The 23,916-nt window shown below is 44.9% G+C and overlaps 1 protein-coding gene across 3 annotated transcripts in view; it reads right to left on the bottom strand.

Moving 5' to 3' along the window:
* The window catches only part of TAB2 (TGF-beta activated kinase 1 (MAP3K7) binding protein 2), a 112,669-nt gene extending 89,052 nt beyond the window's left edge, over positions 1-23,617 (bottom strand). For 2 of the 3 annotated variants that reach the window (XM_073575651.1, XM_073575652.1), the window contains exon 1: positions 23,180-23,617. The gene's annotated coding sequence lies outside the window, so the exon portion shown is untranslated. The remainder of the gene's footprint in view (positions 1-23,179) is intronic. The other variant, XM_073575650.1, reaches the window with a different exon arrangement.
* Positions 23,618-23,916: the final 299 nt, after the last annotated feature.

The raw sequence follows: 23,916 nt of genomic DNA, 5'->3' as shown, positions 1-23,916 counted from the left end.
CTACGTGGGCACACAGCCTAAAGCTGCAGCTTGACCTCTGCGTGCATATGCACCCCAACAGTCCATTTTCTGATTGCATGTTTAACAGGGCCATTACCACAAATATTCCACGTTAACTAAAATGGCTTTTTAAATTTTGCTCACCCAATCAAAGTCAGAGTCTAAACTCTAAGTTACAATCAGTCTTTGGCTGCGACTGCAGTAAAACTGCAATTTTTTTTTTTTGCAGCAATTGTGGAAAATCGCATCTAAATGATGCATTACTGCCCAAATAGTGTTTGAAAAAAAAAAAAAAACCTCAATGCAGACTAAACCAAAATTGCAGTGTGTGGGCCCACGCTTGAGATTTTTCATATGTAATCTTTTCTGTTATGAAAAACATAGGTGGAAAATAGCGGAAATTCCAACTGTTCTTTATACAGATTTTTCTGCTAAACCTGAAGAAAAAAAAAAACCAAAAAACAAAAAAAAAACAACACATACTTAGGGGAACAGCAGGAATAAAGAACAATGACTGTTCACTTGACGACAGGTCATCTTTAAAACTCTGTTGATTTCACTTCATTATAGCAATATAGAAAAGGTAGTATAGATGAATCTAGTGATTTGCAGCACATTGCAGAGAGGATGATAAGGCTGCGTGTCCACAACCAGGAATACCAGCGTTTAGGCTGCGTTCACACATCGAGTTTTTTTCGCGGCGGGTTTTAACGCGCGTTTTTGCCGCGAAAACGCAAAAAAACAGCATCCCATGTATTCCTATGGGATTCCGCAATGCTGTGCTAATGCTGTGGATTTTCCAGCGGCGTTATCGCATCGCGGAAAAATACGCAGCATGCTCATTAATTTTGCAGAATCGTGGGGATTCCGCCCACATAGGAATGCATTGTTCTGCTTACTTTCCGCATGTGGCTGTGCCCACCATGCGAAAAGTAAGCAGAATATTTGCGGATGGTACCTACGGTCCGGAGGAGAGGAGACTGTCCTCCGGGCTCTGGGTACCATATCCCTGTAAAAAAAAATAAAATAAATAAAAAATGGCGTTATATTCACCTTCCGGCGTCCCGTGCAGCCTTCCCGAGCCTCAGCGATGCTCCCGTTCCCAGTAATGCTTTGCGAGACCTTTGATGACGTCGCGGTCTCGCGATTACTGTAGCAGTCCCTATTCCTCGCGAGATTGCTACATTACTGTGAGACCGCGACGTCATCAAAGGTCTCGCAAGGCATTATTGGGAACGGGAGCATCGCTGAGGCCCGGGAAGGCTGCGCGGGACGCCGGAAGGTGAATATAACCAGATTTTTTTTTTTTTTTTATTATTAGATCTAGCCATAGGCAGCCTCAATAGTAAACAGTTGGTCACACTAGTCAAACATTGCCCCCATGTTAAAGATCCGGCGGAGAGCCCGCGCCTATTATCTAGTTAAATCCCGCTGTCAAATGTTGACAGTGGGCATTTAACTAGAACTTCAGGCGCCCAACCAGAAATGAGCACATCGCTGATCCGTCACGTGATCGGGGGTAAGCGACGCGTTGCCATGACAACCAGGTCTCCTCGAGACCTCTATGGTTGTTGATGGCAGATTGCTATGAGCATCGCCTATATGTAGCAGAGCCGATCAAGTATGGGATGCTTCTAGCCTCCTATGGAGGCTATTGAAGTAAAAAAAAAAAAAAAAAAATAAAAATTAAGAAAAAAGAACATAAAAGTTTAAATCACCCACCTTTTGCCCCAATCAAAATCAAACCTACACGTTTGGTATCCTCGCATTCAGAATCGCCAAAAGAAAAAAAAATTAACCCGATCGCTAAACGGCGTACCAAGAGAGAAATCAAAACGCCAGAATTACATTTTTTGGTCGCCGCGACATTGCATTAAAATGCAATAACGGGCAATCAAAAGATCGTATCTGCACAAATGTGTCATCATTAAAAACGTCATGTCGACACGCAAAAAAATAAGTCCTCACCCGACCTGAGATCACAAAAAATGGAGACACTAAGGGTCTCGAAAAATGGTGCACTTTGGAATTTTTTTTTCACCACTTAGATAAAAGAGAACCTAGACATGTTTGGTGTCTATGAACTCGTAATGACCTGGAGAATCATAATGGCAGGTCAGTTTTAGCAATTAGTGGACCTAGCAAAAAAGCCAAAACAAAAAACAAGTGTGGGATTGCACTTTTTTTTTTTTTTTTTTTGCAATTTCACTGCACTTGGAATTTTTTTCCCGTTTTCGAGTACACTATATGTTAAAACCAATGGCGTTGTTCAAAAGTACAACTCGTCCCGCAAAACATAAGCCCTCACATGGCCATATTGACGGAAAAATAAAAAAAGTTATGGCTCTGGGAAGAAGGGGAGTGAAAAACAAAAACGAAAATACATCTGGTCATGAAGTGGTTAAAGGAAACTTGACAGCTGATAAATGCTGCCTGTAGATAAGGCAGCATGTATCAGGTACTGGCAGCACAATTTCAGACATAATGTTCCAACTTAGAAAAAAAAAAGGTAATAGACGAACAGTAGACTAATCAGACAGGCGGGTCCCTGGCAGTTTTCCCCATGTGCGTGTATAGGGAGAGACTTATCCCTTCAAGGGCAGAGTGTGATGAGAAGCCACTGGGTGCTCACTTGTCCGACTAGTCTACAGTGCAGGTCAGCTACTGGCAGCTATTCAACAATTTTCCTCTTAAGTGCCACAATGTGGATCAGGTAGTACGTTTCAGCTGTCAGGTTCCCTTAAAGCACTAAGTACACTAGAACAGTGAAAGCGAAGATTAATTCTAAATGAAGAAAAAAAAAAAAAAAAAAAACAAAAACACAACTTTGCATCATCATATCTTAGAAAAGATTTTTCCCCACGTGTCAGTATGAAAAAAAAAAAAAAAAAAAAAATCAAATTTGTCAAAAACAATCTCTCTGCAGTGAATAATCAAATTACAACTTCTGAAGGGGAGGGGAGAGACGCTAGAAGGAAACATAGCAGAAAGGCATAAGATGAAACGGATCAAGTTTCCAATGAGGAGGGAAAAATAGCTAACAATTGGAAGCTAGAAATCATATATACGGTAGTTAATCTTCATGTACAAAAGAATGATCGCTTATTCTGAAACATCACCTGAAACTGCAGATTCACTTAAAGGGGGTTGCTCTTTTTCAGAGTTTTTTTTTCTTTTCAAGAAAGTGCTTTACTCACCTTTCCCAGGTCCAACAGAGTATCCTCTGCTGCTCCAGGTGTCTATCATTAGCAGCTGTGCTGAGGTCATGCTGACAGTTAATCAGTGAGCTCAGTGGCTCTTAAGGGGGTGTTCCGTATACACGGGGCACAGCCGCGGAGTTCAGTGATTGGCTGCTGCAATTTCAATGTGACGTCAGCGGTACCGCAAAAAGCCAGACATAGGGAGCAGAGGTGGAAACTCGTCAGAAAAAGCTCTGAAAAGAATGAAATGAGCAGTTTGTTGGATAGGGATTGTAAATAAAAGCAATTTTGCAATTTACTGTGGTGTAAAACACAGTTTACAGCTTGTTGCCTACGTGACCGACCTCCGCTGGTAGATAGAAGAACATGCACACTGCTTAGAAGCACTTTTCTATTAAAAGGGAATCTGTCACCCCATTTTAGCCCTATAAGCTGCGGCCACCGTCATCAGGGGCTTATCTTACATTCTGTAATGCTGTAGATAGGCCCCCGATGAAACCTGAAAGAAAAACATGTTAGATTATACTCACCAGGGGCGGAGTCGGGTGCACCGATCCAGCGCCTCGCATCTTCATACAATGATGTCCTCCTCCTTGCTTCTCCCTAGGCTCCTGCGCAGGCGTACTTTATCTGCCCTGTTGAGGGCAGAGTAAAGTACTGCAGTGCGCAGGAGCCGGGAAAGGTCAGAAAGGTCGGTACACTGCAGTACTTTACTCTGCTCTCAACAGGGCAGAGAAAGTACGCCTGCGCAGGAGCCGAGGGAGAAGCAAGGAGGAAGTCATCGTATGAAAATGGGAGGCGCCGGACCGGACCGAACGCCGGGGTGAGTATAACCTCTTTTTTCTTATCTTTCAGGTTACATTGGGGGCTTATCTACAGCATTACAGAATGCTGTAGATAAGCCCCTGATGGCGGTTGTCGCAGCTTATAGGGCAAAAATGGGGTGACAGATTTCCTTTAATAGAAAAGTGCTTCTAAGCAGTGTGCATGTTCTTCTATCTACCAGCGGAGGTCGGTCACCTAGGCAACGAGCTGTAAACAGTGTTTTACAACACAGTAAATTGCTTGTATAAAAATGGGGTGACAGACTCCCTTTAAACTTGGAAAAACGGTTTTGAAGTTTAGCAGTAGAGTTGAGCGACTTTGGTCGGATCGGGTTTCGTGAAACCCGACAAACAAAATTTGAGTCGGATGAAACTGGTCCGACTAGGGCAAAAAAAAAAGTCGGAGTTTCATCCGAAACCCAACCCCAAAGCAAGTCAATGGGGAATAAAAGTCAGCATTGAGCGGATGAATGTCATCCGCTCAATGCCGACTTATTTCCCATTGACTTGCATTGGGGTCGGGTTTCGGACGAAAGTCCTACTTTTTTTTTGCCCTAGTCGGACCAATTTCATCCGACTCAAATTTTGTTTCAGTCGGGTTTCACGAAACCCGATCCCACCAAAGTCGCTGAACTCTACTTAGCAGGATTGGCAGAACACACAGTTACCTCCTAATCTCATCCAGTGTCAGCACAGTGCTTACAAGCTAGACAGAGATGGTCGATTTCCTAGCCAAGGAGCTGTAATCAAAATTGTTAATATCTCAAGAACAGGTGACAAATCTGAACAAGCAGAAATAGCTATTGCTTGTATAGAAAAGCTTTTATGCAGACAAACATACAAAGATTGGAGCAATCAATTAAGTCTTTACTTATAACACTGAAAGCAAAGTGTACAACAATTTTTTTTTTTTTAAGCGCAATTATTACCATAAAACTGCATCTAAAAAGAATATGTAAAATAAAATCTAAATACAAAAAAATCATGCTGTAAAACAGAGCTTGCATGAAGATGAAAAACAGACAACTCATATTGAGGTCCTTATAATAATGCACAGGGAGACTGAGTTGCAGTTCACATTGAAGACTATGATTGGGGTAGTCAGTAGGTGGTCACATGATGCAATAATGAAGCTGATAATGTAGAAAGAAAAACCACCAGTTGATACTGTGTGTGTAACCAGCCTTTAGGTGCTATACTGTAAACAGACAGTCATCCGCTTGTCAGCTGTACACCTCCCAGCTTTCCCATGACAAGTATGGATGTTTATTTCAGCAGAAACCTGTTAAATGATCTATTGGGCAATGTCAGGCTATTCCATTGACATAAGTTGTGATATAAAATTGCACAGCCAGCTTTAAAAAGGAGTTGTCCAGTCTAAAGGCCACGTTCACTATTTACATCAGTATCTGTAAGCCAAAACCAGTGGGTGAAAAATACAGAAGTGGTGACACGTTTCTATTATACAGTGCTGTGCAAATTAATTGGGACAAAGCATTTTTTAAGTAAAATTGTATGTTGGTTACCAGTCAGTGATTCAAACCAGTTTTCACTGCTTTGAACAGGTGTGAGTGCCTGTTCAAAGCAGTTAAATCTGGTTTGAATCACTGACTGGTAACCAACTTACGATTTTACTTAAAAAAATGCTTTGTCCCAATTAATTTGCACAGCACTGTACTTTTTCTCCGATTTTTGACGCCTGCTTTTGGCTTACAAATACGGATTTAAAATACTGACCAAATACTGATTGTGGCCAAGGAAGAAAAGTCTGCAGACACAAACTGAAAAATCATGTTCCTGTACAGTGTGGGTGGTCATGTGAGCACAAGTATACGATTTGCATTCTTGCGGTCACATACTGACTAGACTCTGCTTTGTAAAACATTGAGAAGCAGGCGTCTAGGAAGCATACATAAATCACAAACGTGGCAACTAGACATTCCACTTGCACGAGAATTCAGGGAAATCATGACAGTGTGCGCACTATTATTGGTTCACCTTTGCTCTTGTAAAAAATTGTACATATGACTTATGGTTATAATGTTTCAGTAGCAAACTTACACAAATATAAAGATCGTTAAAACAGAACTTTACTTTCAACAAACTGCATTAATCAACAATATAAAGAACTTTTTAATGCATCTTATCAGAGAAATCTGCTTTTTTCCCCACTTTATCAGACACTTCTTCGCTGCCTCCTGAACTGTCAACCACAGTGAAAAATCTGATCAAGCCTGTCTTGCTCAGAGGACCCAGATTGCAGATGTCATGTGACACAGCTCTTTACTTTCTATGCAGAGGGGTGGGGGCAAGAGGAGTGAACATTGTGCAGAGAGCTCAGTAACAAGTGTTTACCTCACATCAGAGCTTGATCTAGATCACTACAGCTCAGCTCTGATAATGTCTTCCATGTTGCAGCTCATTTTAAAAGGGGTTGTCTTGTCAAAAATCGATAAGTGTGTAGTCACGCTGTGCGACTGCACACTTATGAATCCCCCCCGAGCATGCACTGTGCACTTTAAGGATTCGCTGGTCTTTTAGCCAAGACTGGAGGGTACGTATGAGTTATACAAAATTCCGGCCAGTGGACGCAGCCTCACTTCCATTCACCTTTATGGAGCAAGGCCACATCACTCAATACAAGTGTATGGAGCAAGGCCATGCACACTGGCCAGGAGTACATATAATAGTGATGGGCGAGTAGCATTGTTACTCGGGTGATCTCCGAGTATTTTGGTGTGCTCGGAGATTTAGATTTCCTCCTCTCATCTCAATGATTTGCGACTTGTAGACAGGCTGAATACATGTGGGAATTCCATAACAAATAGGCATTCCACACATGTATTCAAGCTGTCTAGCAGCCGCAAATCATGCACTTGAGGCGAGGAAACCTAAGTCTCTGAGCACACCAAAATACTTGATCACCCGAGCATCCTCGGGAAAACCAGAGCAACGAGTATACTCGCTCATCACTAATGTATAACTCAATAATTCATACATACCCTCCCGTTCCCAGAACAGAAATCGATGAATCGTTACAGCACACAGTGCGTGCACTGGGGGGATTCACAAGTCTGAAGTCACACAATGTGACTGCAGACTTATCGATTTGGATCAGACTACCCCTTTAACTAACAGAGACATAGTGAATAAAGAGCAGATGTTCTGCTTTATGAAGTGTATGGGAAAAAAAAAAAAAAAAAAAAACACTGTAGGTTCTCTCCTCCCCCAGGCAAACAGTGGTTTACAAATTGTAGATAAGAGCACCCAAAGAGTTCACGGGTGAGAAAGCAGGATAGAAGTTTACCCAATTCTGAAAAGTTATTTGAAGGCACAAGTACCTTTTTTTAAAGGCAACCTGTCAAAAAAAAACTTCTCCCCCCCCCCCTCGAAGCTATTTATGCGACTGTGTAGCCTATTAAAAGATAATCAAGTTACCATAATCACTTTATGACCCCAAACTGAGGTTTCAGCTATAATAAATCAGGTTTCAGGTTTTGAAGTTTTGTATACGGGACTGGAAGTACATTGGGGTGTGACAATGCACTTCCAGCTCCTCAGCCTGTATCCTTTGCCACGTATTGTAGCCAACGACCTGTCAACCAGAGAAAGTGGAACTAAGCAGGGAATACAACATGATACTGAGGAGCTAAAAATGCACATTCATATCCCAATGCACTTCCAGAAACAAACAGAACTTCAAAAAAACAATTTCTTAGTGCTGAAGCACTGCTTTGGGATGGTATAGTGATTAACTTGATTAGTTTCTGCCGCTGTTCCCAGTTTTTTGCTGCCACACTGCTGACGGGATGTCAGTGTTACAGCCAATACTAGAATTCAGCGGTAGCAGCGGAGACTCAGTGTTGGACTGACGTGGGGACAGTGAGTAAATTGTTTTGGTTTTTTTTGTGGCTGTGTAAAAGTAAAATAAATAAGTGCTTCTTTTTAGAGCAGGAATGCTCAGTGAAGTGCTCACCTTTCTCTACTGCTGTAGAACAAGTAAGGACACTGCCTGACATCCAGATAGTGGGTAGTTAATATAAGCAATCTGTATCGTAAAATCTGCTGACATCCTCTTTAAAATTTCATTTTTGCCAGGAGCTAAACTTTAGCAAGGTAGCATCTAATAAGCATTTCTTTTTCTGGTCAGTTTCACACAAGTGTATTTGAAGTGGTTTTACAGGCAATATACAACTAATACAAGAACACTTTTTAAGGTTTTAACTTTTATTATTTTACTACTTTTGCCCAATGATAAGTTTCTGCAAAAATTAAACAAAATTGCTAGTATTTAATAGAAGGGTTTGTTATTTTGAGGGACAAGTGAAAACATACCCTACTTTTTCTATCAATAGGGTTAGAACTAAAAAGATGTCCATCATCAATAGCTTGTTTTGCTGAACAACAATTCCACCTGACAATAAATAGAGCGTAAAAAAAAAACCCGAAATGACCTCTAGTGTTCAGCACAAGTGCTCACTACTCGAGTTTGCACTGGGTGCTTGGATATGCCCCGAGTATCGCATATCCCCGCATTTTTTTTTGGGGGGTGTCAGCAACGAAACATTCAGGGGAGGGGTTCGAGCATGACACTCGAGCACCCACGATACTTGGTGCACAAGCAACCGGGATAACCTCAGCCTTGAAAAGATTAAGAAAACGCCATTCAAAAGTTTAGGAGATTCAGTCAGGAGGGAGAGTGGAGGGGCCTACAATCCAAGCTGTATGATGTCTATTGTGAAGTTCCCACAATCAGTGATAGTTTAGGGAGCCATGTCATCTGCTGGTGTAGGTCCACTGTGTTTTATCAAGACCAAAGTCAGCACAGCTGTCTACCAGGAAATTTTAGAGCACTTCATGCTTCCTTCGGCCAACAAGCTTATTGGAGAAGGAAATTTCATTCTCTAGCAGGACTTGGCAGTGGCACCTGCCCACACTGTCAAAAGTACCAATACCTGGTTTATAAACAACAGTTTCACTGTGCTTGATTGGCCAGCAAACTTGCCTGACCTTAACCCCATAGAGAATCTATGGGGTATTGTCAAGAGGAAGATGAGAGACACCAGACCCAACAATGCAGACGAGCTGAAGGCAAAGCAACCTGGGCTTCCATAAGGGTATGTGTCCACGATCAGTATTGGCAGCGCTTTGGACACAGTTCCGTCCAAAGCGCTGCCGGCTTTTGTACGCACGTTGATTCCGCATGCATTTAGTGAACAATGCGGAATCACCGCATCCTATACAAACAAGCTTCAGAGTGAAGTAGTTACTGTATATACTTGTGTATAAGCCGAGATTTTCAGCCCATTTTTTTGGGCTGAAAGTCTCCGCCCCCCCTCTCTCGGCTTATACACGAGTCATATAACTGGGGGTCGGCGGGGGAGTGGGGGTGTCAGATCATACTTACCCCCCCCCGGCGCGGTCTCTGCAGCCCCGCCGCTTCTCCACAGTCTCCCTTCCTGCCTTCAGCGGTCACGTGGTACCGCTCATTAAACTCATGAATATGCGCATATTCATGAGTGAGTATCACGTGACCGCTGAAGGCAAGAAGGGAGACCGAGGAGAAGCGGCGCTGCAGAGACCGCGTCAGTGGGGATAAGTATAGCGATATTCACCTGTCCGGGGTCCATCGCTGCTCACCGCTGTCTGCTGCATCCTGTGAGTGACGTTTAGGCAGCAGAGGGGCACGGTGACGTGGTTAGTGCGCGCTGCGCCCTCTGCTGGCTAAACAGTCAGCGGTAAGCACCAATGGACCCCGGACAGGTGACTATCTCAGGTTCCGGGTCCTGAGCAGGAGAGGAGAGTATGGCATTTTTTTTTGCAGCAGCATATGGGGGCATAATATATGGAGCATATTATGGGGGCAGCATATGGGGGAATAGTCTATGGGGCAGCATAATCTATGGAGCATAATCTATGAAGTATCTTATGGGAGCATAATCTATGGAGCATCTTATGGGGGCATTATATGAGGCATATTATTCTATGGAGCATCTTATGGGGCATTAACCTTTGTGCATTATATAGGGTGTATTTTGTATGGCACATCTTATGGGGCCCATCATGAACTGTATGGAGCATTATATGGGGCTCCTGATTCAATATGGATATTCAAAAACATTTAACCTACTGATGTCTCAATTAATTTTACTTTTATTGGTATCTATTCTTATTTTTGAAATTTACCAGTAGCTGCTGCATTTTCCACCCTAGGCTTATACGTGAGTCTATATGGTAAATTATTTTTTCCCCTATTGTACCAAATACTTATTTCATGCAAAAAAAAAATTCTAAATATTTTTTTTAAAAATCATACAATGTGATTTTCTGGATTTTTTTTAGATTCTGTCTCACAGCTAGAGCATTATAACTTACAGACCTTGCGATTCTTTGTAGGTGGTTGAACTTGCAAAACCGGTAGTGTATCAAGTATTTATTTTCTCCACTGTATATATACACACAAAGATATACTATGAAATATATTTCAAAATAAAATGAGTGCACAAGTCTCAGATCGGAGAACACCAAAGGGAGAAATCAGTAATTGACTGCATAGACTATGCTGAATATAGACAAACAGAGCAAAACTGGCAGAAAATAGATGAAACTTTACGCTAGAGTAACTACAGTAATGCGAGAGGACAGAGTGACAAATCTTTTACTTGCTAAGACTACTTTCACACATCCGGTGTGTGGGGTCCGGCGGTGTGCGGCAAAAAGCCAGGCCGCCGGATCCGGCCTGCAGCGGTGACACCGGATGTGTATGTGGCGCCTGATACGGCTCGGACACGATTTAAAGGGGCCGCAGGAGGAAGATACACCGGGGGACGAGAGAGACAGCCGCCGAAAGGTTTGGGGGGGGGGGGGGGGGGGGGACAGAGAGACACTTGTGGGGCTAACACTCACAGTGTCCGGGTGAGAGATCTCTCTCGCCGGGCACTTGTGGGTACAGTGTCCGGGCATGCGCTGTGTAAAAAGCCGTTCCGGCGCTGCAAAATAACGTTCCAGGGAATGTTGTTTGCTGATGCCGGACGGCTCATGTTTGCCGTATCCGGCAAAAAAACGAAGCGCTGCATGTCCATCCGGCACGATGCGGCGATCATTACGTTCAATGTGACAAAACCGAATCAGATTTCGGATCTGGTTTTCACACTTTTCGCCGCATTGTGCCGGATTTAAAAAGACGGATGTGTGAAAGTAGCCTAATGCAAGCATGAGAAAAAAGGTAATCCCCTATCCACAGAACAGGTAGTAACTTCCTGATAGTAGGGGTCCAATTTCAGGGAACCACATAACTTGAAAGAACAAATAATTATTCTCGCAAACAAATGCGACATCATGGTTAGCCATTAAAAGGTATCAACCACTGAGCACTCAAATCTTAATTTTTTTTTCCCCAGACAGGAAACTTTCATCGTTTTTACAAAATAGAGAGGCAGATTGGATGTTAAACAACAGCTCCATTTATTCTCACAGGGGAATGTCAAAAAAGCCAAGTAACTGCAGTGCTCAGCAATCCCATAGGGAATGTATGGAGCGGAGGTCAGGCATGCACTTTGCCACTCCATTGTAAAAGACTTTTAAGTTCCCTGTTCTGTGCAGGTGCCAGCGTTTGGACATATAACAATTAAAGACGCTATCATGGACTTTGTATCTAAACAATAATGTATTTGCTACCTACCTGTTGTCTCCGGCGCCATTCTCCGCCTGCATAGACCATTCCTGCCAGCAATTCAGCTGCTTCTGCTGATGTCATGTCTACAGAGAAGCGGCTTCTTGTCTGCTCTGCTGTCGATGCGGCAGGACTGCCGAAGTCATTCTGACTGACAGCCGGATCCCCACTGCCTAACTGGGGGAGACAGCTGTCAATCAATATGACTTTAGCTCACTGCTCTGTTATGTGACTTCAGCAGAGGCAGCTGATCCCAGGTAGGCGTGGTCTGATGGCAAAGAACAGCGCCGCACACAACAGGCAGGTAAGTACCGTATATACTCGTGTATAAGCCGAGATTTTCAGCCCATTTTTTTTTTTTATGGGGGGCATAACCCATGGAGCAGCATACGGGGGGGCATAACCCATGGAGCAGCATACGGGGGGGGGGCATAACCCATGGAGCAGCATACGGGGGGGGGGGGGCATAACCCATGGAGCAGCATACGGGGGGGCACAACCCATGGAGCAGCATACGGGGGGGGCACAACCCATGGAGCAGCATACGGGGGGGGCATAACCCATGGAGCAGCATACGGGGGGGGCATAACCCATGGAGCAGCATACGGGGGGGGCATAACCCATGGAGCAGCATACGGGGGGGGGCATAACCCATGGAGCAGCATACGGGGGGGGGGGCATAACCCATGGAGCAGCATACGGGGGGGGGGGCATAACCCATGGAGCAGCATACGGGGGGGGGCATAACCCATGGAGCAGCATACGGGGGGGGGGCATAACCCATGGAGCAGCATACGGGGGGGGGCATAACCCATGGAGCAGCATACGGGGGGGGCATAACCCATGGAGCAGCATACGGGGGGGGGCATAACCCATGGAGCAGCATACGGGGGGGGGCATAACCCATGGAGCAGCATACGGGGGGGGGCATAACCCATGGAGCAGCATACGGGGGGGGGCATAACCCATGGAGCAGCATACGGGGGGGGGCATAACCCATGGAGCAGCATACGGGGGGGGCATAACCCATGGAGCAGCATACGGGGGGGGGCATAACCCATGGAGCAGCATACGGGGGGGGGGCATAACCCATGGAGCAGCATACGGGGGGGGGCATAACCCATGGAGCAGCATACGGGGGGGGGCATAACCCATGGAGCAGCATACGGGGGGGGCATAACCCATGGAGCAGCATACGGGGGGGCACAACCCATGGAGCAGCATACGGGGGGGCATAACCCATGGAGCAGCATACGGGGGGCATAGTCTATGGATTCCACCCTCGGCTTATACACGAGTCAATAAGTTTTCCCAGTTTTTTGTGGCAAGATTGGGGGGGGGGGGGGGGGTCGGCTTACACATGGGTCGGCTTGTACACGAGTATATATGGTTGCAACATCATCAGTAGATTATAAAAGGTTCATACAGTGAAAGTAATTATAGCATATGACCAACGATACAACTAGATCTTGATAGTCCTAGGATTTTGTTTTGACGAATTTTAGACAGATTTTTTGCATCAATCTAGAGTGGTTCATTCAAAACAAAGCACATTAGGATGCAGAAAAGCATGAAAAAAGCAATAATAAAAATTGTCACGTAAGTCTGAAGATTTGCAGTAGCAGCACTTTGGAAGTAGCGTATATTGGCATCTCTGCAACAGAAGTTAACGTGCTGTGGCTCGGGTGAGCATCAAATAGAAGCACAATAGGCATGGGATTTCTATAAATCCTATCCACTGTGCTTGTAATGTACAAATGCGCTGTGTCCAAACCAATGATGTTCCCAATCATGGTAATGTACCCCAAGAGCTCGTTTTTAGCAGGACCAGTTGTAGTTTTTACTGACAATTTATTTAGAATATAGAGTAATGGAAATTGGTGAAGAAAAAAACAAAACAAAAACAAGGTAACATGCAACTCCAACATTGTTTATAGGGTTTTATTTTCACAGCATGAATTGTGCTGTGAAAATGACCTAAAATAATTCTGCAGGTCAGTACAATTAATGTGATACCAAATCTGTATAGTAATTATGTTTTGTTTTACTATTTTAGAGACTTACAAAAAAAATCTGAACTTTGTAGTGGGTAAAAAAGAAAAAAAATGCTGTGTGTTAGTTTTTGAGACAACTTTTTAGATCACCATCAATTGAGCTGTACGAGAACTTGTTTTTTATATTTTGTCCATTTTCAACTACATACTTCGTTTTGATTACTTATAAAATTGAATGTCTTGCGGCGTTGTGACAACTAAAAAGCTGCAATTCTCAAATTTTTAGGATTTTTTTTGCTCTGTATGGTTGGCTAGCTAAATTTTGATCAAATCAGACACTGCTGTAATACCAGATGTTTTTTTTTTTTACATTTCTTTATAATTAACTTGGGAAAAGGGGCGTGATTTCAATTATTTTTTTCTTTTAAATGTAAACTTTCTTTTTCACTTAGTTCTTTTAGGCTTCATTCCCATGCTTTTGGTGCATTTTCGACACTGCGTATTTTTCCAGCATCAAAAAAGTAACATCTTACAGTTCCAGTAAAGTGGATGGGATTTATAGAAATCTCACGCCCAATTGTGCTTTTTTTTTACTCAGCGTAAACTGACTTGTGGTGCGTGTTTCAAATCTGTATAATGTCAAATTTCTCTTTAATTACGCTTAGCTTTCTATGTGGAATTTCCCATAGTGTTGCATTAGATACAGTAAATCCGTGGTTCAACTCACATGCGATTTTAGTGCATTTTCGCGGCTCAAACTCAAATGGAATCCCCACCCAAGTACGGTATATCAAAATTTGGTCAAAGCCACATACTAGGAGGTATAAAATACAAAAGCAGCTTTATTCAAAGCATGACACACCAAGAGGAGACAAAAAAAGGCAGAGAAAAAAAAAAAAAAAAAAAAAAAAAAAAAAACCACAGCAAATGCAATGAAAACCCACAAGTATACAAATTTAAATAGGTGCAGAAATTCTGCAGCGTCAAAAACTCACCAAAAGCTTCTTGTGTGAGGCTATGTGCACACGTTGCGGATTCTGCTGCGTTTCTGCAGCGGTTTTGGCCCTGCGGAAACGCAGCAGTTCCGCAGACATGGTACCATGTTAGGCCTCTTTCACACATCAGGTTTTCGCCGTCAGGCGCGATCCGGCGCTTTTGACAGAAACCGGATCCGGCGAAATGCAATGCCGGATCCGGTTTCCCCCCCATTGACTTGCATTTGCGCCGGATCGCGCCGGATGGCCATGCGTTTCATCCGGTTTTCGCCGGATCCGGCAATGTGTCGCAATGTGTCGCGATCCGGCGTCTAGAAAAAACGTCTACTGTAACGTTTTTTGTCTCCGGCGAAAAAGCCATACCCGCCGGATCCGGCGCGTCCGGCTTTTTCACACAATGAAAGCCTATGAGCGCCGCAATGCGCCGGATCCGGCGAAAGCCGGAACCGGTGGCCGGATCCGGTTTTTTTGGTCTGAGCATGCTCAGTAGCTCTGCCCACAGGAGATATATAAAAGCAAGACAATGGGACCCTCAGCCACACCCAACATGCCACCCAAGCCAAGAACCAGGAGCAGGCGAAGGCAGCAGACATCTGCAGCAGCAGCACCATCAGCACCACCCCAAATGGAGCAGCATGCTGAACGGGAGGGGAGTCCAGAAGCAGATGAGAGACGGTAATTATCAAATCCCCCATTCCTCCAAACTAGGGCCATGGAATATCAAGATATTCATTGGCCCTTTGTTTCTCTTTATTCAACAGCCGCCAAAGAGATGCAGCAGCAGAAATGGCATCACTGGCAGCAGCAATACCCACAGCCATGGAGTCTGGCCATCAACAGGACAGCACATCTTCTTCTGGGAGCCCTCCCTCGCATCGTCAGCGTTTGACGGTAAGTTTTTATTTCCAAAATCCATCATCTCTGTAATATATGTCTATTCATTGCCTTTTATTTCAAAACAGGAATCACAAGATGAAGAGGAGCTCCCAGAAGAAGAAGGAAGGGGTGGACAGACACCTGGAGTGGGCTCACAATTGGTAAGTTTTTTGCATCAAACGCAGAAACACAACATCACACTACACACAACACATAGAAAACAATGTTCTGCAGACCATACACAGCAAACAAATGCCTACATCCAAAGACATAACATTTTTTGTTTTCTTCTCTAGTCTTCCCAATCTGGTGCTCGGCCAAGAGGTCCTCGCAGTGCCTCCCAGGGTCGTCGGCGACAGCAACGCGGCGGTCACCAGCGTGTAAGTATAAATATTTTTGCTTTGTTTTTTTGCACTTTTTTTTTCATTTCTTTTGTGGAGGCAAATTATGTTATTTTTGTCTTTTTCTTTAACAGCCTTCACAGCGTGCTCCCGACTCTGACGGTGAGGATGGAGGGATTGATGTGGACCGCCTCATCGATCTCGTCAGAGAAAGGGAGCCGCTCTGGAATATGGCTGACCGCCGCCACGCTGACCTGATCATTACCCGACGACTCTGGGAGGAAATCTGTTCTCTCCTTGTGGGCCGCTGGGAGGACCTCGAAGCTCGGGCCCAGATTAAAGAGCGTAAGTATATACAGTAACGGTTGCTTGATGTAAACAAGTGTTTCCCGAACTCCAGTCCTCATGGTCCCCACGGATCATGTGTTCAGGATTTCTATTTACTATGGAAATCCTGAAAACATGACCCCTGGGGACCATGAGGACTGGAGTTTGTGAAACACTGATGTTGTATACTAACCACTCCTTTCTCGTTTCAGGGAACAGAATTGTGAATCGGTGGCGGTCTGTGAGGGATCGTTTCAAGAAGGAGTTCAATAAAGAGATGCGGGCCCCGAGTGGATCTGGAGGACGCAGGAGCAAGTACAAGTACGCACAAGCCCTGTCGTTCCTCTGGGAAACAATGCTCACCAGAAGGTAAATATTACACACCACATGTGAAAAAAATGTTAGATGTAACTTTTTTTTTTCAGCCAGGGCCATACCATGTCAGTATTTTAATTGTTTTTTTTTTTCCTCTTTATTCCACAGCACGGTGAGCAGCACTCGGGAGCCTGCACGATTGGACCCTTCTGAGGCGATCCCTGAGGAGACCGGCACCGAGGGACACTTCGACCGCCCCGGTACATCTGCACCTTCCCAGCCTTCCCACACATTCGACCCATCTGTCCCATCCACCAGCACAGGAGCATCGTGGCCGCCTACATTACATGAAGCTGCTGGTGAGGAGATCGCTTTCCCTTTACCCCACCCTTCTGCCCCTGCCGCCTCTAGTACACCTGCGGGTACTGGGCGGCAGCGGCAGAGGGGTCAGGAAAAGAGTTATGCGCAAGAGTTATTGCATCTGAATGCATCTTTCCAGAACTGTCTCAAAGTCTTGTCAGAGCAAATCTCCGCAGGCTTTCAGCAGATCAACTCCAGCATTCTGGAGGTGAAGACACTTCTGCAAACCATGCATTCAGAAGCAAGATCTTCGCCAAACCACACCTTTTTCAGGTCTGTTGTGGAGCGCATGGCAACACTATCTCCTACCCAGCAGATGCATGTAATGCATTCGTGCCACGGTGCTCTACAGCAGGTTACCTCCCAACCTCCACCTCCCACCACTGTAGTTCCTCCACCTGCACCCCCTCCAGCCACTTTCCATCCTCCCCCTCCTATTACATCTGCACCCCCTCCAGCCACTTTCCATCCTCCCCCTCCTACTACATACCAGCAACCTGCCCAGTACCAGCAACCTCCCCAGTACCAGCAACCTCCCCAGTACCAGTCATCTCCCCACTTCCAGCAACCTGCCCCGTACCAAACTCCTTCCCCATACAACTTGCCATCAACATCATCTGCTCCTACAGTCCCTGCCCAACCCTCCACTCCACCGCCCACCACCTCTTCTGCCTCCCACATGTCCACCCATTCTGTAGCTTTTTCCACACCTTCACCTCTAACTGTTCCTTCCCCACCACGATCCCAGTCCTCTCTCCACACACCCAGTGTCGAAGTGTCCCGCAGCCCCTCCAGCAATATTTCCACCCCACAGTACACAGAATTGTAATGTGTGTTTTTTGTAATAAAAATGCCCATTGGGTTTAAAACATTTATTAAAAAAGTTTTTTGCACTTTAAAAACATTTTACAAAAAAAAAAAAAAAATTTAAATAAAAGTTAAATTATCGTTTCACAATGGTTGTCTGTCATTTCTTTCTGCGGCGAACTATGTTTTAAAAAAAGGTTAAATACAGGGTATTTCAAAGGTAAAAAGGTATTCAAAACCAGGTATAACTGTGGGTAAATTTTAGCTTTTTGCCACAGTTTTGTTCCTGGTTGTGTTTTATGCAAAGTATTTCACCTAAAAAGTTGTGTTTATTGTTGGTGATTTCCTACCAATGTACACAACTTTTGTTAAAAGGTGAAATACTTTGCATAAAACACAACCAGGTACACACCTGTTGCCTAAAGGTAAAAATATTAAGACCATGACAAGATAGCCAACTTTGGTTGGCAAAGGTATATACTGTTGGTCCAGAAGGTACACAAGTTTAGGGCAAAAATCTCTCACACTCTGTCATCCCAGTGTACTCTGCCTTGAGGTGACAAAGTATAGTGGAAAATTGTCCCTGAAACCGTCACAGAACTTCTAGTGGTAATATTTCCAATGACAACATCCATCTTCGCCAGTAACTTGCTCTTCTCTCCAACCTGCACTTTCTTCTCTACAACCTGTCAAAGAAGGGCTGTAGGAACATGCTATATCTAGTTTTCCAGTAGCCAATCCCGTTCGGAAGGCCACAAGGGTCAATTTTAAAAACCGGATCCGGCGTAATCCGTCGAAAAACGGATAGAAAAACGGATGAACCGGATGAGACGGATCCGGTTTTGTCTGTCAAGAACAAGACGGATCCGGCAGAAAACCGGATCCGGCACTTCAGGTTTTACAAAACATTTGCCGGATCCGGCATTCCGGCACGACGCCGGTTCGCGCCTGACGCCGAAAACCTGATGTGTGAAAGTAGCCTTAGCCTATGGCATTTCAAATCCGCTGTGCTACGCTGCGGGTTTTCCCGCGCGGTTTTGCTGCGGTTTAAAAACCGCAGCATGTCAATTGTTTGTGCGGATTGCGCAGCGATTTCACACCTTTAACATAGTAGAGGTGTGAAACCGCAGGTCACATTACCTGCGGTTTTACCTGCGGATCCGCGTGGAAAAACCCGCAGGTGAATCCGCAGTGTGTGCACATAGCCTAAACGTCGCCTTAGGGTTATGTTCACGTGTTGCATTTTTGTATTTTTTTTTATGCTAATTTAAGCTGCATTTAAGGCTGCTTACAAAAAGGTGTCGCTATCTCTTTATCATTACAAGAACTTTATCCTTTTTTATGTTATCTTCTACATATTCATTAATAAAATTTGAACATATCAATTTATTAATTGCTCTTTTGTTCAATTTTTGTTTTTTGGGTATTTATGACTTATTTGTGGATGAGCTTTATTTTATTGGCTCCCTGTTTGGAAATATTATTTGTTTTGCTTTTGTCTGGGTAGATTTGTCTCTTGTGCATACTACTAATAAAGTCAGGTGCTTTAAAAAAAAAAAAAAAAAAAAAGATTTTACTTCATCAGGGTTTGGTACCAAAAACGCAGCAAAATCTGATACCTGTGCTTTTTGCAGCGTTTGTTGCACCACCCATTGCTTTCAATGAGTGAAAAACGCTGAACACACAATGAAGAGGAATGCTACATTTTGCAAAAAACGCAGCTCTTTAAAGTCAGGAAAAAAAACAAGGTATGTCAATGAGATATTTGAAATCTTAGACTGCTGGTACTGTAAAAAGTAACTGAAAATCTGAATTAAAAAAACGCTGCAAAAACAGCTATGCGTGAACATAGCCTTAAGAGTACCTGAACTTGCAATAGTTTGATTACTTTTACTATTTACAGCAATTCAATAGTGTTGCAGTATATTGTGAAACTCAACATCTCCGATGACAGCAAACCTGCAGCTGAAGGTAAAGAGGCCCCTTGGCTATCAGAGCAACCAATTGGTTCCAGAGATCACTTGGCGGGAGAAGTAATGAGAGATCAAAAACACACCGGGGCCGTATTGCGGCGCACAACTGACTGACAGCAGCATTTCATTAGTTAACAATGGCTAACAGCGGTTATTTAGCCAGCATTAGTACTGTGTGGTAGGGTTACGCTCCAGGGACTTCGTCAAAACCCTGACACGATATGTGATGTAGTAGTCCTTTTGTATGCCATAAAGCAATAGCACAAATTAAAACAAAAACGCCTCCTCCGCCTGTAGTATTTATTTTAAGCACCTTTCAAAACAAAGACATTTTTCAACATAATCTCTCTGCATTTCAATACACTTTGTTCATCTGTCAACAAGCTTTTGTATTCATTCCCTCATTAAAGCACCACTCCAGCGTTTTTTATTGCACTGCTGGAGTGGTGCTCTAAATGTATTTCCTCCTGCTACCTTCATCGGTTTCCAGCGATACTCCCATTGCTCTCTGGCAAAAGGTGAACTGCTCCAGGTAAAGGGTTTCATCGAGCACGCCGGAGGTCATTTTTCAATACAAGTCTAAGAGAACCTTGTTCTGGCTCTCACATTGAGAGCTTGTGACGTAGCTTCTGACTTGCGGCCAGTTAGAAGTTGCACTCACAAGATGGCGTCGCAGGAAAGAAGAAGTACCGAAAAAACACGCCAGAGGGTGAGTATATGACTGGGGGCAGGGGGCTTACATTTAAAGTGCCACTGTAGTGCAGAAAAAAAAAATGGAGTGGTGATTTAAATATTATAGGCTAAGTTGCAAGAAATGAATGCACCGCTGCCTTGACCTCTTCAGAAGTGAATGTGAATCTTCATCCCTGCAGGCCCGATTTGCCACATAATCCACTGTCACAAGTCTATCCAATAGAATCAGTTCACATACACTCTCATCAGTCGTGGACAAGCGTTAGGCTCCTTCTTCATGGCTGACACTTGTGCAACCTTACTAGAACTTCTCTATCCCTTCATACACATTTCTTCATGACAAAACACTATCCATTCTGTGCACAAAGCCCTCGATAAATATCGGCACCAGATACAGTAGCATCAGAGCACAAAAATCAAGTCACTGCACTCTGCTCTTTCATGTAAGACAATTGGAGCAGCCACTGTTTTCTCACCGAAGTCACAAATCTTTTACTGCGGTTTTGGCTTACTGATAAAGTCTGATAAAATCCTATTCTATAGAATCAAGTTTTGGCACAAATAAATCTTTGGGAGAGGGAAATGAGCTGCAAAATGCTCATTCATTGGGTAAAATGATCTTTGTGCAGCACAACATAGTCTCCTGTGTAAATAGTTCTTGCACTGCTGAGAACTATGGCAGTCTATGTGTACTGAGCAATCTAGTATAGACCATTCACTGTTCATCGTTTGCTGTGTTAAAAGTTTACTGATCAAAAGTCATGTTGTGCCGCCCGTCAGTCCCTAAGTAATGGGACTTGGTAATGCCGCCCCATCTATCTTGACCATGATCATTTAGTCCAACCACAGAAAAGAGCTGTAATTTTAATCCTCTGCTCATCTGCACTAAAAATTGTAGTGTGACTGGCCTATCCACCTCTGTTCTGCCAGCTCAACCAGAAAGCTTTATATTTACAATTTTAATTGCAAAATACTACCAGAATAAAAAAGACAAAAATGTAAAAGCATAACAAATTAAATTTCCAATGTAAAAAAAGGCCAGTCTGATGGAAGTGTCCCTTTAATAAGGTTAGGCCACAGATCTTTGGGGGGGGGGGGGGGGGGGGGTATGTGCCCATGATCAGTAATGGCTGCTGGTTTGACGCTGCACATTTATGCAGTGTCAAGCCCGCAGTGGCCAGCTGTGACAGCATAGTGGTTGTGATTCCAAGAAATCCCATGTCCACTCTGCGTCCACAGATGACTGCAGATCATCCACGGAGACTGACATGCGATGCGTCTTTCCAGACCGCAGCATGTCTATTTCAGCGATAGAATGCATTGAACGAGGTGAATCTACACGGTTCAGTGATCACATGTGGGATTCACCTGCGTTCAATAGATGGCAGCGCTTTGGACGCAGTGAACACGTGCTGCGTCCAAAGCGCTGCTAGTTCCGGATTGTGGGCACCCGGCCTGACTGGTGGTGTCATTGCTTCTGTCAGTCAGTTTGCATAGGTCAAACTACCACAAACCAAACACTGATGGCCTCACCTAATCATACAGCCAGTGTAAACAAAGTCCATTGGGGTTCTTGTACTTTCTACACCAAGCACCGCACTGTAGACAATCATAATCAATACTGAAATAGCTGACAATGTTCTTAACCCAAGTGCGTGCTTAGAGCCTAAGGGTATGTGCACACAATGTTATCTTGAGGTGGACCCACTCTGAAACCCGACAGAAAAAGCGGTTAAAAGAACAGATATACATATAATAAAACGCTGTTCACATGATCAGGCCTTTGAGAGTATTTTAACCTCTTCCGTTTTCTAAAGACACCAAGTAGTTACTAGAAGTGACCTACTCAGTCATCAGGCACCTTCCACTCTGAGAACATTCTATAGTTTGTACTACAACTCAATGGGAAGGCAAAAAAAAAAAAAAAAAATCATCACCACCCCCCAGCATTCTTTTTCAACATTTTGCCAGCAGTTATTACCTGAAAAAAAAAGTGGTTTCTTTATTTTTGAATGGAGTGCAGATAAATATATAAAAATAAAATATAAAAAGTATTTTATTTTTTGTTATTTTCCTAAGCTCGCCAGGCTTGTCCACACATACCCTTAGGCTGGGTTCACATTGCGTTTGTAGACAGCGTTTAACGCATCTGTTACATAGCGGCATTAATGCTATGTAACGGAGGCGTTAACGCACCCATAGACTGCAATAGACGAGCGCATCGCCAACGTATGTCATAATCGGAAAGCGTTCGCGATGTGCCATCATTCTGTGACGGACCCTCGGACACGGCGGTCTGCAGCATTCGGGGGTCCGTCACCGCTAGCACAGATAGCGAAGATGCGCTAGCGTGATCACAATATGACAGTAGCGTTAATGCTATGCGTTGAATGGACTGCATTAACGCAATGTGAACCTAGGCTCACACACACGCCGGGGACGCTGCAGAAGCTGTAGCACTCCCGGGGGATCGCACACTGACAGGACGTACGCTGCCTCTGGCTGGAATGTCTGGCTTACTGTGGCCATTACTAGATTTTGGGTGGAAATCCACACTGGCAGCCATGGGGACCACCTGCAGCCATTCCCATAGGTGACAGCCTGTGCACCCCGGCAGGAGACCATGCCCCAGCCTGCAGTGCCTGCACAGTGGGGGGCGCCATGTGTGGCTCAGGTGAGGAGCCGGCCACACACAAGTGTCAGTGACAGGCCCAGACCGGGGCCTACCGCTCTATGACCGCCCACCGCCCCCACCTCCGTTCAGGCCTGGGCCCAGCAACCTGCACGGCAGTCCCCGCTCACCTCACAGCCTTCTCCTCCGCCGCCAGCTCGGAAAGGGGCCCGCGACACCGCTCCTTCAGCCTCCTAGCGAAGCCAACTCGGTCCAGCGGGGGGGAGGGGGACAAGTGTCGCCTCTGCTGCCCCGGCCCGGCAATCTCACCGCCACCTCCCCCCCTCAGCCGCACTGCAAAGTCCCGGCCTCAAAATTGTATCGGGCCCAGTCCAGAATGTCCCGCGCTCCGCCAGCGGAACCAAGCGCCTCTGACGTCACAGGTCCCAGAACGTAACGGTCCCTCCTCTAGCTGCAGTTCTGTCTATGGCTCCTCTGCTTCCAGGCAGGAGACGAAACCAAAATACTAGCAGGGCGAAATATGGCGGACGAGAGCCCAGCGAGATCCCGCGAGAGCATGCTGTGCTGACGAGACTGTCTCCGTGCTGCCGGAGACGCTGCTGGCTGTGTGTGACTGACTGCTCCAACCTGCCTGCTATTCATGTGTCAGCGAGAGGGCAGGGAAGCACAGGCTGCCTCTAGTCCCTGACCCATAGCAGCGGTACTGAGAGCAGGCTGCCTCTAGTCCCTGACCCATAGCAGCGGTACTGAGAGCAGGCTGCCTCTAGTCACTGACCCATAGCAGCGGTACTGAGAGCAGGCTGCCTCTGGTCACTGACCCATAGCAGCGGTACTGAGAGCAGGCTGCCTCTGGTCACTGACCCATAGCAGTGGTACTGAGAGCAGGCTGCCTCTAGTCACTGACCCA

The sequence above is a fragment of the Dendrobates tinctorius genome, unplaced genomic scaffold, assembly GCF_039654945.1.
Source record: "Dendrobates tinctorius isolate UK_male_01 unplaced genomic scaffold, ASM3965494v1 ptg000046l, whole genome shotgun sequence".
Taxonomy (NCBI): Eukaryota; Metazoa; Chordata; class Amphibia; order Anura; family Dendrobatidae; genus Dendrobates; species Dendrobates tinctorius.
The sequence above is the reverse complement of the archived record's forward strand: the minus strand, read 5'-3'. Positions and strand labels throughout refer to the sequence as shown.